This window comes from Eulemur rufifrons, chromosome 16, assembly GCF_041146395.1.
Source record: "Eulemur rufifrons isolate Redbay chromosome 16, OSU_ERuf_1, whole genome shotgun sequence".
Lineage (NCBI taxonomy): Eukaryota > Metazoa > Chordata > Mammalia > Primates > Lemuridae > Eulemur > Eulemur rufifrons.
In genome coordinates, this window is record NC_090998.1 from 57,123,061 (window position 1) to 57,137,711 (window position 14,651).

The following is a 14,651-nucleotide window of genomic DNA, read 5'->3' on the forward strand; positions in this document are numbered from 1 at the left end:
GGTTGTGTGGTAAGAGCATTTTTAGTTTTTTGAAGAAACTGCAGTATTCTTTTCCTAAATGGCTGCACCATTTTAGATTCTCACCAGCAATATATGGTGATCCAGTTACTCTTTATTCTTGTCAGCATTTGTATTATCACTATTTTTAATTTTAGCCATTCTGATAAAGTGTGATATCTCATTGTGGTTTAAATTGCACATCTCTAGTGGCTAATGATATTGAATATCTTTTAGGGAACTTAATTCCCATATGAATGTCCTATTTAGTGAATGTGTGTTTATATTTTTTGTCTGTTTCCTAATCAGTTGTTTTATTACTGTTGAGTTTTTTATATACTCTAGATACAAGTCCTTTCTTGTATATGTGGTTTGCAAATATTTTCTCCCAGTCCATAGCTTGTCTCTTCATCCCCTTCACAGGGACTTTTGCAGGGAAAACATTTTTAATTTTGATAAGATACATTTTATCTGTCTTTTTTTTATCTTATGCTTTTGGTGTCAAGTCTAAAAATTCTTTACTTAGTCCCAGGTTTTGAAGATTTTCTCAATATTTCATAATTTTATGTTTCACATATAGGTCTGTATATTTTTAGTTCATTTTTGTAAAATGCAGTTTAGGTGTTTTTTTTTTTTTTTTTCCTGTGGATGTCAAATTTGTAGAACCAGTTGTTGAAATCTTCAGGCATTCTAAGTAACTCACTGTTGAGTGAAAGTAAATTCAAAGGTCTATCATGAGTTAATGTTAATTTTGTTTATATTTTAAAAGAAAAATACAGAAATTTAAAAGCTATTCTACTAATTTCAGTGTTAATTCATCCACATCTTTGAAAATATATATAGTAATTTAGAATATTCATTAGACATAATTTCTCTTTTTCATTTTGAAATTCATAATCAAAAAGAATTATGTCACTTGGATAATTTTAATTCTAGTTGATTGTGTTCAGATTTACAAACATAGCCTTCTACTATTCCATTTTAACTTTTGTCCTATTTTTTAAACCTGCCTTACAGATTGTCAACGTATTATCAAAAAGTTTGCATTTATGCTATATTTTTTTAACAAAATAGTGAAAAAAATAGTAGGTATGAATAATTTATGTAAATTTTTTTCTCATATCTGCCACCTCTTTTTCAGTCACCCACTAGTACTCAAATCATGAGTTAATAATTTACACTTATTCAGACCCTATGTTATACCTATAAACAGGTCTCTGCATTTCTCTCTTTCAATCTCTCTTGTTCGCTTTCTCTGTTTCTGTCTGTCTCTCTCTTATTTGTCCAATTTATCATTAAGTAATCTGCATAAGACAAATCTTTTTTAATCTTTACGTCTAAATGGCTTTTGTAGAAAATTAATTGCTATTTTGAAGGTGGGAGATTAAATAATTTTTTTAAGATTAATGCGAGGATTTCTGCTTTCAGTAATACATAGCAGACTATGGAAATTCATCAGAGCCAATTATTCTGATGAAAACAATTAGAATGCTCATATATTTTATTTCAAATTGTTATAGGTGCAACACAACTATTATGTTGGACGGCTATGTATTCTATACAAGATAGGATCAAATTATATTTTACATACAAATATGTGTAAAAATTTTGATATAGAAGTCTTTATTACAGCTTAAATTATCATATCATTCTTTTACAGGGTCTTTTGCAGAACAAAAATTTTAATTTGATGAGTTTCAATTTATCAATTTTTTTCTTTTTATCACTCATGTTTTTGATGTCAGGTCTAAGAACTCTTATAAATAGACTTTAAATGTGAGTGAGGTTCATATACTTTAGAGTATATCCAGAGACAAACATGGGAAATTGCACTGTCATCTCAGCAAAAAACTTTTTAATGATTTTCTGCCCTGTTATCACTTTCTGAATAAATGGAGCAACCTATAGAGTTGAAATGCTCCTGCCAGATGCCTGCAGTCTCTTATTGAGCCACTGTAATAAAGCATTCTGTACCTATTTAGATTAATTATGATTAAATTTAAAAGCTGAGTTGGTTGAATTGCTTCATCATTTAATTAAGATGGAGACAAATTAATTGTTTTTATATGCTGCTTTTTTGAAAGGCTGTGAGTTTCTGATTATTGGCTAAGTTTAGGGGTACTTTTAAGATTTAGAATTTTAAACTTTCCGTTCAGATAGAAAATTTAACTGCTTCATGATTTCAGAGGACGTGTCTTTTGTGAGATGATTCTTCACACATTTTTAATATATGAAAAAAAATCAAAGATATCTCATCCCTCAGAGACAAAAATTATTAGTGTACAAGTATTCACACCTGTCCTCCCACCAACAAAACACACACACACACATATTCTATGGATGATCATTTATGTGATTTGCTTTGCTTTTCTACTGGTCTTTTATTGAATCAGTCTTGATAAAATATAAATTGGAAAATTTAAAGAAAAAAATGTCTGAATTTATCTACAAACAGGTGGTATAAATATAAAGGAGAACAAAATGAGGGAAGGTGATCGCGTATACACTAGGGTTAAGGAGATGGATGGAAAGAAAATAATCGCAGTCACAGAGGGGACTGGCAGTGAGAGAAGCTTGCTAAAAGAGACCATGCAGAGTGGGATAGTGAAAATCCCACTCACTAGTCCAGTTGTACAACTTTTCACCAAAATATTATGCTGTGGTGAATACTGAAATAGGAGCAAAAAGGTCATTGTTTTTGTTTTACAATTGAATTATAACTCATTGAGTATAGTATACACATTTTTCATGTTCATCTTCTATAAGTAAGTAGATTCAATACATATAGCTTATGTTACCTTGTATCACCTATATCACAGGAACATAATAAAGGTCTCAGTTCTTCCCAGAAAAGAGGATAGCACTAATTGGGAATAGGGGAAGAGCTATGTGTCTATTTTCTTCATTACCTCTTCCTTTTAGATTCTAAACACTTCCCCAGCATCTTCTAGTTTACAGGCTTTTGCATTGTAGAGTAGAAGTGTTCCACCAAGTAGCCCAACTCTTGTGACTGGGCAAAAGCCAGTTGTTTTTTTAAATAGTTTAATGATCTCCTCTAGGCTGATGACCCACAAAACTGTATGGCTGGCTAAATCATCCCGGTGAGCTTTAGTTTCCATTTTCGGTATCTTTCTGGACTTCTACTACCAGTATCTCAAACTCAATCTGTTCAAAATCAGGTTCACCTAGTTAATTAAAGCTATCTTTTACTCTTCACAGTCTCACAGCCCCATGTGTAATTTATTTCATCTGTTATAATTTCTATATCTAGCTCTTGCATCTTCTTCTTTACTAAGTTCATATTCCACACCACCAGTCAGTCGCCTGGACTACCTTAACAACCTTCTAATTATGAGTCCTCTGGCCACTCTGGCCCATCCTGCATATATCAGCCAGAGTGATTTTGTAAAAGGCTTCATAAAATCACTTTGTTCCTTTGCTTAACAGGTCTCTAAAGGCTTCCATTGCCATTACAATAAAATCCGCATCTTTTATCTTTACATCCAAAATCCTATGTAATTTGTCTTGCCAACCTCTCCAACTATTTTTCCCACTACTTTCTAACTTCCTTATGTGTTCCATTCACACAGAGATTTTACTTTTTAATTCTTAAATTCAGAATCATGTGATGGTATTTCAAGGTCTTTGCACTTGCTTTAACCTCTATTTGGAAAGGTGTTTTTTAGAACTGTACGACTGCTTTCTTCTTGTCTATTTGCTCTCAGGTCAAATATCACCCCCTCAGAGAGTTATTTCCTGATTATTGTAGCTCAACCAGCTTCCCAGGTTCATAAGTCCACAAATATTTTTCTAAATTACATATTTATTGCCTCTTTTCAATTTTCACCCCTAAAATAGTATCTAATTTGAATGAAAGATTATTTCAATATTTGTTAATCTGGGATGGAAAGGATCTGCAAAGCTTGAAATTTTAAAGACCTCTTCCATTGTAAAAATATGTTCTCTTCTTATCTATGCTTATATCTAAATCTGATGGGAGGTATGTGCAAACAGGGGATAATTAAGAAAAAATATATATATAGTTGATACTGTACAATATCTCTGACCAAATTATTTCCCAGTGCACTATTTCTAAATCTCACCAAATCTCTGGAGTAAACTAACACTCTCCAGGAAGGCCCCAAAGGCCCAGACTGTCACTTTTGGTGCTCCAAATTGATTTTATAGATTTACCTCCAGCTTTAGGCTTTTCTCACTGGTTATCGTTTCCATGATTAGTGAATAGACTGAATGCTATCCAACTAGGTATGCTGATGCTACAATAGTGGTAAAGAAATTAGTAACTGAGATTATTCCTTGTTTTGGTATTTCCTTTTGGATTGAGTCAGATCAAAGGACTCATTTTACAACACAAATAAACTGCTTGCTTGCAAAGGTTCTGGAGTACTCATTAAAATTTCATATCCCATATCATCCCCAATCCTCAGGGCAAGTGGAAGATAAAAATCTAGAAATAAAAATGACTTTGAGAAAAGTCTATCAATACACTGGACTTAAATGGCCAGAAGCACTTACCTTTGGCCCTTATAAAAATCTGGAATGCTTCAATTAGGAGACATGGTTTAAACCCCTTTTGAAACAGTGTTCTGTCATCCCATGCCTATTGACACCTCTAAACTTTCTATTCTTGGGCTGACTGAACACCATGGGGATTTAAGTGAACAATTCAATACCATGACTAGCTACATACAGGTGCTAACTAATATGCTTGTAGTATATCATCGACAGGTGAAAGGAGCATGACCTCCCCCAACTGAGAAGACTTGCCACTCTGTTTGAACAAGAGATCATGTGTACATTAAAGTTTTTACAGTACTGTTAACCACTTACACTGCCATAAAAATTAAAAAAAAAAAATCTTCCTGGATTCATGTGAACCACACCAAACTATACTGAGACGATTGAAGGACCATTTACTATAGGTGACCTGAAAGTGAGGATTTCTAGGGCCCATTCCCAGGCCCCTGAAGTAGACAGCTTTTCCAAGGATCACATATCAATAAACCCTATTTTTTTTAAATCTAAAAACTCCTGTTTTCCTTTTTATCACCCCTCTCCAAATAAAAGGGGTCCTTTTTTTAAATACTTCTTCTTTTAAGCCTACCCCTTCGAAGACTGCAATTGGAAGCTCAGTGGAGATCACCTCAACCTATCTCATTATCCCTTTTAATCTTCCCCTGTGACTCTTCTTTCAAACTATGCCTTGCTCTTACTAACCCTTGTTTTTCCAGAAGATCAGGCACAGACCCCAGCATCCTTTTGCACCAGTCTTTCAAACCCTGGCCACGCTAACTAATCAATGTAATTGCTGGTTATGCCAACATCTAGACTACACAAAGGAACCCAAACTCATTTTTGTTTTTGCCAATGTGAGTGCCTGGTGGAACCAGTCTGGTTGTATGACAAGATGTTACATCCACAACCAGAGAAAAAACATCATGCTGCTTCTGTTGGTGAGTCAACTAGACATAGAAAAACCTCTTTGGAAGCCCAAGAACTGTCTCTTGCTCAGATAAAGTCACTGGAAATAATTTTTATATTTTCTGGGTGACATATTAGGACAATATCGTGATCAAATCCTATGGTATGATTCCACAGATGGTATTCTTGCACTTTTAGATGGTGCTGACACTAACCCTCACGATGTCAATGATCGTCAAATCACCAGATGTCAAAGACAGCTCACAAGCCAGGTCTGTGCAACTTTGGGTGTTATCAAAAGTTTGGCATTTGTCCCCAAGACCACATCAGAAGAATGAGGACAAGTATTTTGAGGAGAAGGAAAGAGAAGTTTATCAATTTTCTGGCAAATGAGAAGGTTGGCAGACTCCTGTCTCAAAGTACCAATGTCCTCATTCTGAGCAGAAGTACAGAGGTTTTAAAGTTCTGATTAATTCCATAATCCCATCTTTGGCTAAGACAATCTCATGATCTTCATCTGGATAAGTCCTTGAGCCACCTCCTGTGGCACAGGGAACAAACGACATTCTCCTGCCCCTCCCAACCACTGGCCTAAGATAGGGATGTAGGTTTTCATTCTCAAAAAGGATAAGGAGGTTTTGAAGAGACAGAAAACATTTTTACCCTGTTTTTTTTTTTTTTTTTTTGGCCATTTTCTCTGTTACAGGGGTAGTTCACTTGCTCCCATTGTTAAGTTGCCAGACACTAAAGATTGTATATGGAAAGACCACAAGTCTGGACTGACTTAGTTAAATGACAAATTTAAGCCCTATAACTGCCAGAACTAGACCAAAGGCCTTTTATATACAATATTTTCACAACGTTTTCTGTTCCCACAGAGTGGCACAAATACATGGAAACTGGAGATATAGAAGTGCCAGTGAGGAAGAAGAGGCATAGCAAATTGCAGAGTGGGAGGTCACAGGTTCTAACCTGACCCTATCTGTAAATTATACTGGTCTTTTTATTGTGTGTGGCAATAAACTATACAAGTGGTTCCCACCCAGATGGTCAGGAGGGACACTATGCACTTGGTTATTGGACACCCTTTGTTACCAGGTACTCCACTTTAAATACCAGTCAAATTTCAAACTTGGGCTCTTTTGTTCATGAAGTGGTATCACACAAATGTACTTGATAACAGTATTATTTAAAAACCACTTGTATATCACAGTTTTAAGTTCTTTTTAGTGCTTAGGACTCTTCATGGCATTTGGAACTCGAGATTGAAAAGACACTTTTGAATCTTTCCTTGGTAGTAGAACAATAATTCAATATCACTATGTAAGCATTTGGAGCACTTTAGTTAGAAGTCAATAGCCTAGCGTCTATTATTAAGTATGAAATGTCTGATTTCCTTAAGTAATAAGTTTGACATTTGACATCTCTGACATTTCACTTTAACACTTCTTGTTTTATTTTTATTGTGAAGATACATCTTCAGTTTTTCAAATGCACAGTTTAGCTTGTGATTATCTATCAAATATTTTTTAGAGCAATCTTTGTGAAACCATGGATAAGTCAAAAATTTCTGTTATTTTCAAATATGAGTTCCATAGTAGAACCAATGCAGCTGAGACATCTTGAAATATCAACAAAGAGTTTGGGAAGGATATGGATACTGAATGCACAGTATATCAATAGTTTGAGAAGTTCCATTCTGGTGATTTTAATCTTGAAAATAAGCCCCATGGGTGACCTAAGATCAAGGTGGATAATGATAAACTGAAAGCCATAGTGGAAGCAAATCCATCTCAACCTACCTGTGAATTAGCAGCAAAGTTTGATGTTACTATTCCAACAATATTCGACCATTTGAAACAAATGGATAAGGTAAAGAAGCTGGATAGATGATGGGTTCTACATGAATTAAAAGAGCATCAGAAAAGAAATTATTTTGAAGCTTTCCTTTCTTTGCTGTCACGACATAAAGGTGAACCATTTCTACACCATATGGTTATGTGTGATGAAAAATGGATTCTTTTTGACACTTGGAAGTGATTGGCACAATGGTTGGATAAAGATGAAGTGCTGAAACACAGTCCAAAACCGAATAGTCATCAAAAAAAGCTAATGATGTCTGTTTGGTGGTCCAACACTGTTGTTATCCATTATAGTTTCATGAAACCTGGTCAATTGATTATAGTGGATGTCTACTGCAGCTAATTGGATGAGGTGATAAGATAAGATGCTTTTGATTAAGCAGCCAAGATTTGTCAATAAAGACAGACCAATCCTCTTGCAAGATAACACTTGACCATATGTGGTACAAACTAGACTGCTCAAACTACAGAAGCTGGATTTGGGAACTCTCTGTCATTCACCATATTCGCCAAGCCTTTCACTAACTGACTACCACTTCTTCCAGACTTTGACCACTTCTTGCAAGGAAAAATATTCAATTCTCAACAAGCCATAAAAAAATGCCTTTTGCAATTTCACTGCCAGTCATTCTCCAGGCTTTTTCACTGCTGGCGTAAACAAGCTACTGTTAAAATGGCAAAACTGTGTCAATAATTTAGGTGCATACTTTGATTAATTGTACTGCTTCTTGTTTGAGATATAATAAACTACACTTTTGATTTAAAATCAGACATTTCATATTTAATGACCTATATTTGTATTTGAAAACCTCCATGTCCTGGAAGCCCTGACAGCCCAACGGGGAGAAGCTTGTGGGATTATTGGCAAAAAAAAAAATGCTGTTTTGGCATAAATAGGGCAAGTAGAAACTTACCTACACCTCTTAAAAGACAAGGTAAATGTTCTCCATCAGATTAACAAAGACCAATTTCCAGGAATGGAAGACTGGTTTAATGGGGTGTGGGGATATGTGCTTAGATCTGTTCTTATCTACTTATCTGTTTTCATTCTAATCTGTGTTCTTGTCTTCCTTTTCAGATCTCTTATTGCGTGAGTACTAACCAGATCTCTCTCCCCACAGCTACCAACTCAGCTTTTTATGTGTGAAATTTCTAGGGAAATTCCAGACAGGGGGAATAAAGGAGTTTCAGGAATTTCACCCCAAAATATGACTCCTTGGTATAAAGAGTATTTTGAATTAAAGGCCCCTGGAGATCCATAGGCCCTTGGAAGGGGCTTTTTCTCTATCTGCATAACCGGATGGGACCCATCAAAAGACCAATGGACTTCCCTTACCTTCCCTTGTATCTCACTATACTGCAGGAAAGAAAATCAAGAATGCATCCAGACCTGGCCCAAATCATTTCAAACATAATATCTGTCTCTCAGGTTAATTTACAAGTCAATCCGTTTCCCCCCATCCATTCATTCTCCCAAATATCTGTTCATCCTCCCTAGCAAACATTTATTGCCCCTAAACAGAACTGCCTATATTACTCATCTCCTGCTCCTTGCTAAAAGGAGGGTACAAAAATATCTGGATCCCACTGGGATATTGGGTAATCACTCTGTTATTCTTCCCTATGCACTGTAAATAAAACTCTCTCTCTTATTAATCTGCCTTAATTGTGAGTTAGTCTTTCATCAAGCTTTTGGGGGAAAGAGCAAGTGACCTCTCATACCCACACTATCTTCCAAGGACAATGTGCCAGTGGCTTCCTTGAACATACTGAGAACATTCCAAGGAATGGATTTTCAAATGATGTAATAACATGTTGGACTTTCTCAAGTAAAGATGTGACCAATTTCAATGTTTTTTTTCCTTTTATACAACCATTTTTGTCCTATTTTTTTAAATCCCACATTGCTGAGTCTTGTACATCATATACTCTAATGCTGGCCTACAGAGTTTCAAATAAGTATTCCAGTATATATGTCTGTTACTATTTTACAAAAGTAAAATAAAATTAAGGCAAAAACATATCACACTATAAAATCATATTGATATGGCTAGAAAAATAAAAAAAAGTAACCCATCTATTGCTAAGCTCCATGGAATATTCAGGTACATAAAAATGTTTCAAAAATATTTGTCCTTTATAAGATCACTTAATAAATTATTATTTTGATGTAAAATTAGAAAACTGCAGAAAAATTCTATTTCATTGATTGAATCAAACATTTAACAAAATAGTCAAATCTATTACAATTATTTAAAAGGTTTTAATTCTGTAGACTTATACATTTTATCATGCACCATGAACATCATTATATAAAAGTCATATTTTGTTGACTCTATTGGCAGTATATTTTTGTAAAACAAGCTATTTTAATGTATAATTAATCTTTCCCATCTTTCCTTGTGTGATAGTAGCAGTTGATTACAGGGAGCAATCTTCTCTCCTTTTCCCCCCAATAGAGGCTTTATTTAGTTCTCTTTGTCACTGATGTAATGTAATGTCATCATTGTGACAAATGTCACCAATATCCCATTATCCTTGCAATGCCAAAGCATGAATCTCTTTTATGACTGTTACAACATGGAGAGGTCTAGCTTCTAAGAATGTGCTGTCCAGAAACGATTTGTTTAAGAAGTTTCTATGTGATCCAGGATAAGGTACCAGCCCCTGTGCATCTTCCCTGTATTTTATTTCTAAATGTGATGAATGTGGTTATCTAGCAAAGCTAATCTGTGTTTTTAAACAGCCAACTTCAGTTTCCAAAGATGAGGATAGAGGTTCGGTGTCTACCTGTTTTTCTCTGATACTAGGAGGAACCCTAGATTGTTTGCCTCTCCTTTAGAGAGAAATCTTTCAGCTGTAGTAGCAGTGGTCAGGAGGAAGATTTGGGGAAAAAAAAAAACAAAAAAAACAGAAAAGTTTAAAAATCTGAAACATTAGCAGCTCTATTGTGCTAATAGCATCAAAGGTGGATTCTCTTCTAAAGAAAGTATTTGTTCTTGCTGTTTTGCCTAAAGCAAAAACAAACACACACACAACACACAAAATTATATAGAAATTTTAGAAATATATATTATGTCTGTTTTATAAAAGAACAAGTCCAGTAAAAATAAACAAGACTCGGTTGCTATGTTGAAATTTATGACTCTCTTTATCTAACTGAAGTGCAGTTGATTGGAACTGTCATGCAGATAGACATTACTAAGTGGCTTGGGTTGACCAAATGGATTGTACCTTGCTAGTGAACTTATCAGTAATTCAATTTATTTATTTCATAAATATAAAAATGGACAATAATTGATTGTTTTTACTGTATACAATGAGTAGCTAATATACTGAAACTAGTAGATAACAAGCTTGGCTAAATATTGAACTTTTAATAATCTTTTGGGTGACTGTTTATATTACCTAAGACAATGCTATTGAACGTGTGGTTCACAAAGCTGCAGAATCAGCGTCTCTTGAGAGCTTGCTTAAAATGCACATTCTCTGTTCTACCTCAGACATACTGCATTGGAATCTCTGGGGGTGGGGCTGAGGTATCAGTGCTTTAAAAAGCCTTGTATATGATTCTTATGCTTGTTAAATGAGAACTGACCTAAGAGTTAGGTAGAAGGAATATTTGAGAATAGGACTTAATTTTCACCTGGGCAGCTGTCATATCCAGGAGCCATGTGATGAACAAGTTAGAGAAGAAAACAATGGGACTCAGATAAGAACTGAATGACTGTGGAATGATAGAATAAAATCAAAATATGGACTACAAGGGAAACATTTCTTTATAAGTTGATGTTTTCAGTTATTCATATATATTGTAGGTTAACTACACAGTTATGAAAGTTATAAAGTGGAATCAACTAGTCTTCAGAATAGACAATATGCTCTGTCTACATAAATTGCTTAAATCTCTCTAAAATGTATTTTTGGAGATTTCTTATGCTTTAATACTATGTTTCCTATCAGTTTACAGTAGGGATGACAGTCCACATACTTACTACATTTTGTATAAATAATATATAATATTAACTATTACTTATATATATTACTTATGAATATTTAATATATTACTTATGAATGTTTAATATTATATTATGCATTTTTAAATGTGAATAAATTTTTCAATTAGCAATTGAGATACATTGTTATTGTCATGTATGCTTTTTTGAAAATTTATGGGGACAGTGAGACAGAATATTTGATAATGGAAATCATCCTGGAAAACTGTCAAGTATTGACAACGAAGCACTAGCTTGATATGAAATGACCAGGTTAACCTAATAGTGATTCAATTGGTGATAAGCCACTCTATTAGATAAAAAATGTTTATCATTTTTATTCTTTAAGTCTGGGATATTAAATTAAAAAGAATACATTTTAAAAAGTAAAAAACAAAAAATAGATTTTAAGGGAAGAGATTATGTTTAAAGATGTTTTCATTATTATCTAATTTTAAGGAAACAACATGTAATTTTCAAAGTTGGAAAGATATTAATTTATCTCTCCTACCTTAAAGACTAAAGAACCAAAACCCGGACACATCAAGTAGCTTACACATGGCCATGGACAAATGAGTGGCAGAGTAAACTCTAACCTAAGTCTTCAGGGACCAGTGCTATAACCATTTCACAGTGCTATTTTTGTTCTTCTTCCAGTTTCCTGGTGTTTTAAATTTTTCTTTCAACTCTAAAATTATGTGCAACTATGAGTCTACCTATTTACTTACATGAACAGGCACCCAAATAAGTGAAGGAAAACTGTAGGTATTAACAAATCTATATATATCCTTTGATTAAGATGAAAATTACATATAAAGTAAGAAAACTCCAAAAAAATTAAAAAAAAACCCTTGATTTAATTTCATACTTAGCAGCAGAGATTCACTGGTCTTGTTAATTAAGATTGGCTTTTTGATCATTTCCCTTCTGCTTAGGCCAGCAGCCCGAGAGATTTGCAATGAGATAGGGGCTGCTATGACAGTGCTTTCAGGATTCATGAGTTTTCTTGTCACACTTAATTTCCCTAAATACATAGCAGACCCCTTATTTAAATTGTCACCAGTTCTGTGGCTTACTATATGCATTTTGTGGTAAAAATCCACTTTATATTAATAGTCTTTCCTTGATGTTCTCTATAGAAAACATTAAGTATATGTGTTAAAGTTATTCCATTTCCTTTGAAATTATAACTTGAAAAGCATCACTATAATCTTAACCGTTATTACTTTTGTAAGGAATATTTTAAGCTACCTTCTAATAAAATTGAAGGAATTTTAGTTACTTACGAGCACAGATATCAATAGATTAATTAAATGGGCAATAACACAACACAATTTTTTAAAAAATGCATTTGCTCATTTCATCACATAAGTAGAATTATACAATCATTCTGTTGGAACCAAATCTTTTTAGTTTAGGAAAGATTTTAGGAGGCTCTTAGGATCCATTGAGAAATGCACTATCATGTAGGGCTGCTATAAAAGTTGATGCACTTTAGACATGAGGGAAAATATTTGTTTTTGCTTTAAATATAGTGATGGAAAACTAGCTAGTTATGAAGATTGGGGGAGGGGATTCTGACATCCATGTGATTGGCTTCATTTTATTATGAAATTCCTCAAGTCCTATAGTTTCTCCATTTTGTATTTGTCTCACACAGAGAGCTCAGCTTTGACTTCAAAAAAAAAAGTTTGCTCTTTAATAGATAATCAATAAATGGCCAAGTGGTGAACATCAAACATAGCTCCTGCCCTCAGTCATATAATGGTGGGCATTAAATAAGTTATTAGTGTAAGTAGATAAGGGTCAGGATAATGGAAACAAACTTCTGTTCTTCCTAGATTTTTCCCCCCATCTCAATAAATGCATCACAGGCTATTATGTTCTTTTTTTTTTTTTTTTTTTTTGTTGAGACAGAGTCTCACTTTGTTGCCCAGGCTAGAGTGAGTGCCGTGGCGTCAGCTTAGCTCACAGCAACCTCAGACTCCTCGGCTTAAGCGATCCTACTGCCTCAGCCTCCCGAGTAGCTGGGACTACAGGCATGCGCCACCATGCCCGGCTAATTTTTTCTATATAGATTTTTAGTTGTCCATATAATGTCTTTCTATTTTTAGTAGAGACGGGGTCTCGCTCAGGCTGGTCTCGAACTCCTGACCTTGAGCGATCCACCCGCCTCGGCCTCCCAGAGTGCTAGGATTACAGGCGTGAGCCACCGCGCCCGGCCACAAGCTATTATGTTCTTAGGAAAGAAATCTGGAAATCTCTTTTAGTTCTTGGTTTGCATCACCACTATTACCATTCTCCACCTCCAATTCTTCAGCCAGTCCTATCAGTTCTACCTCCAAGCTCTGATTGTGGTTGTTCTCCAGTTCTAGTCCAACACAGAATCATATAATATTTTCTTAAGACTAGTGCAAATTTTTCCCAAAGTGTCTTCTCATTTCTATGCTTCTTGCATTTTTATCTATGATCTACAAAGATCACTGCCAGTTAATTTTTACCTAAAATCTTTCAGTGATTTCCTTTTGCAATCAAATTGCAATCCACACTTCTATGAATGATTTACAAAGCCTGCATAAATTGCAGCCTTTTTCCCAAATCCGTTTCACATCATTGCACCATTTGTTCACTCTACTGCCACCACTGCTCTTCCCTTGACTGCCACCATGTCAAATTCTTTCTCCTGAGTGCTTTTGGCCACGCTTTCCCCTAGTCTTTTCCATGGCCTTTGTAAAATTGTCTCCCAGAGTCCGGAGCTTAGTTGGTTAAATTCTTGAAAACATATCACTCTTTCTTTCTTGGGTGTCTAATATATGAAAATATAGAGATAAAAAGAAAAGAGTAGCTTGAAAGGAAACTGGAGAGGTAAGCAGGTCAGCCACAAAATCAATTTTGCGGGTGAAATTGACTTGAATATTGGGAGATCATTTCATGTGAAGCATGGTTCACTTAATAACATTTATGAGTGCTCATTTCTCTAGGGAAGGGTTAGTGTGATGCCTAACAAGAGAGTAAGATCATCTTTTACATCAATTACGCAGAATAGGGGAAGTAATCAGACAGAAAACTAAGAGAGGGCTGGTGAAGGAAGACTATTAGCTATATCTTTCTTGACCCAAACATCCAGAAGACCAAGGTAGAGATGTTTCAAGTGGTGTTTACATTTAGAGAGGCTGTGGTTACATATGGTTTTCATGTAGAAGAAGATCAGGAACCATAAGCAGAGGCCTCCATATTATCCTATGTTAAGACAAGTGTCACCCAAGAAATGTGAAGATCACAACAATAAGATTAAATTCTGAATATCTTATAAAAATAATTACCCATGCAATACTATTATGTATTGTATATTACT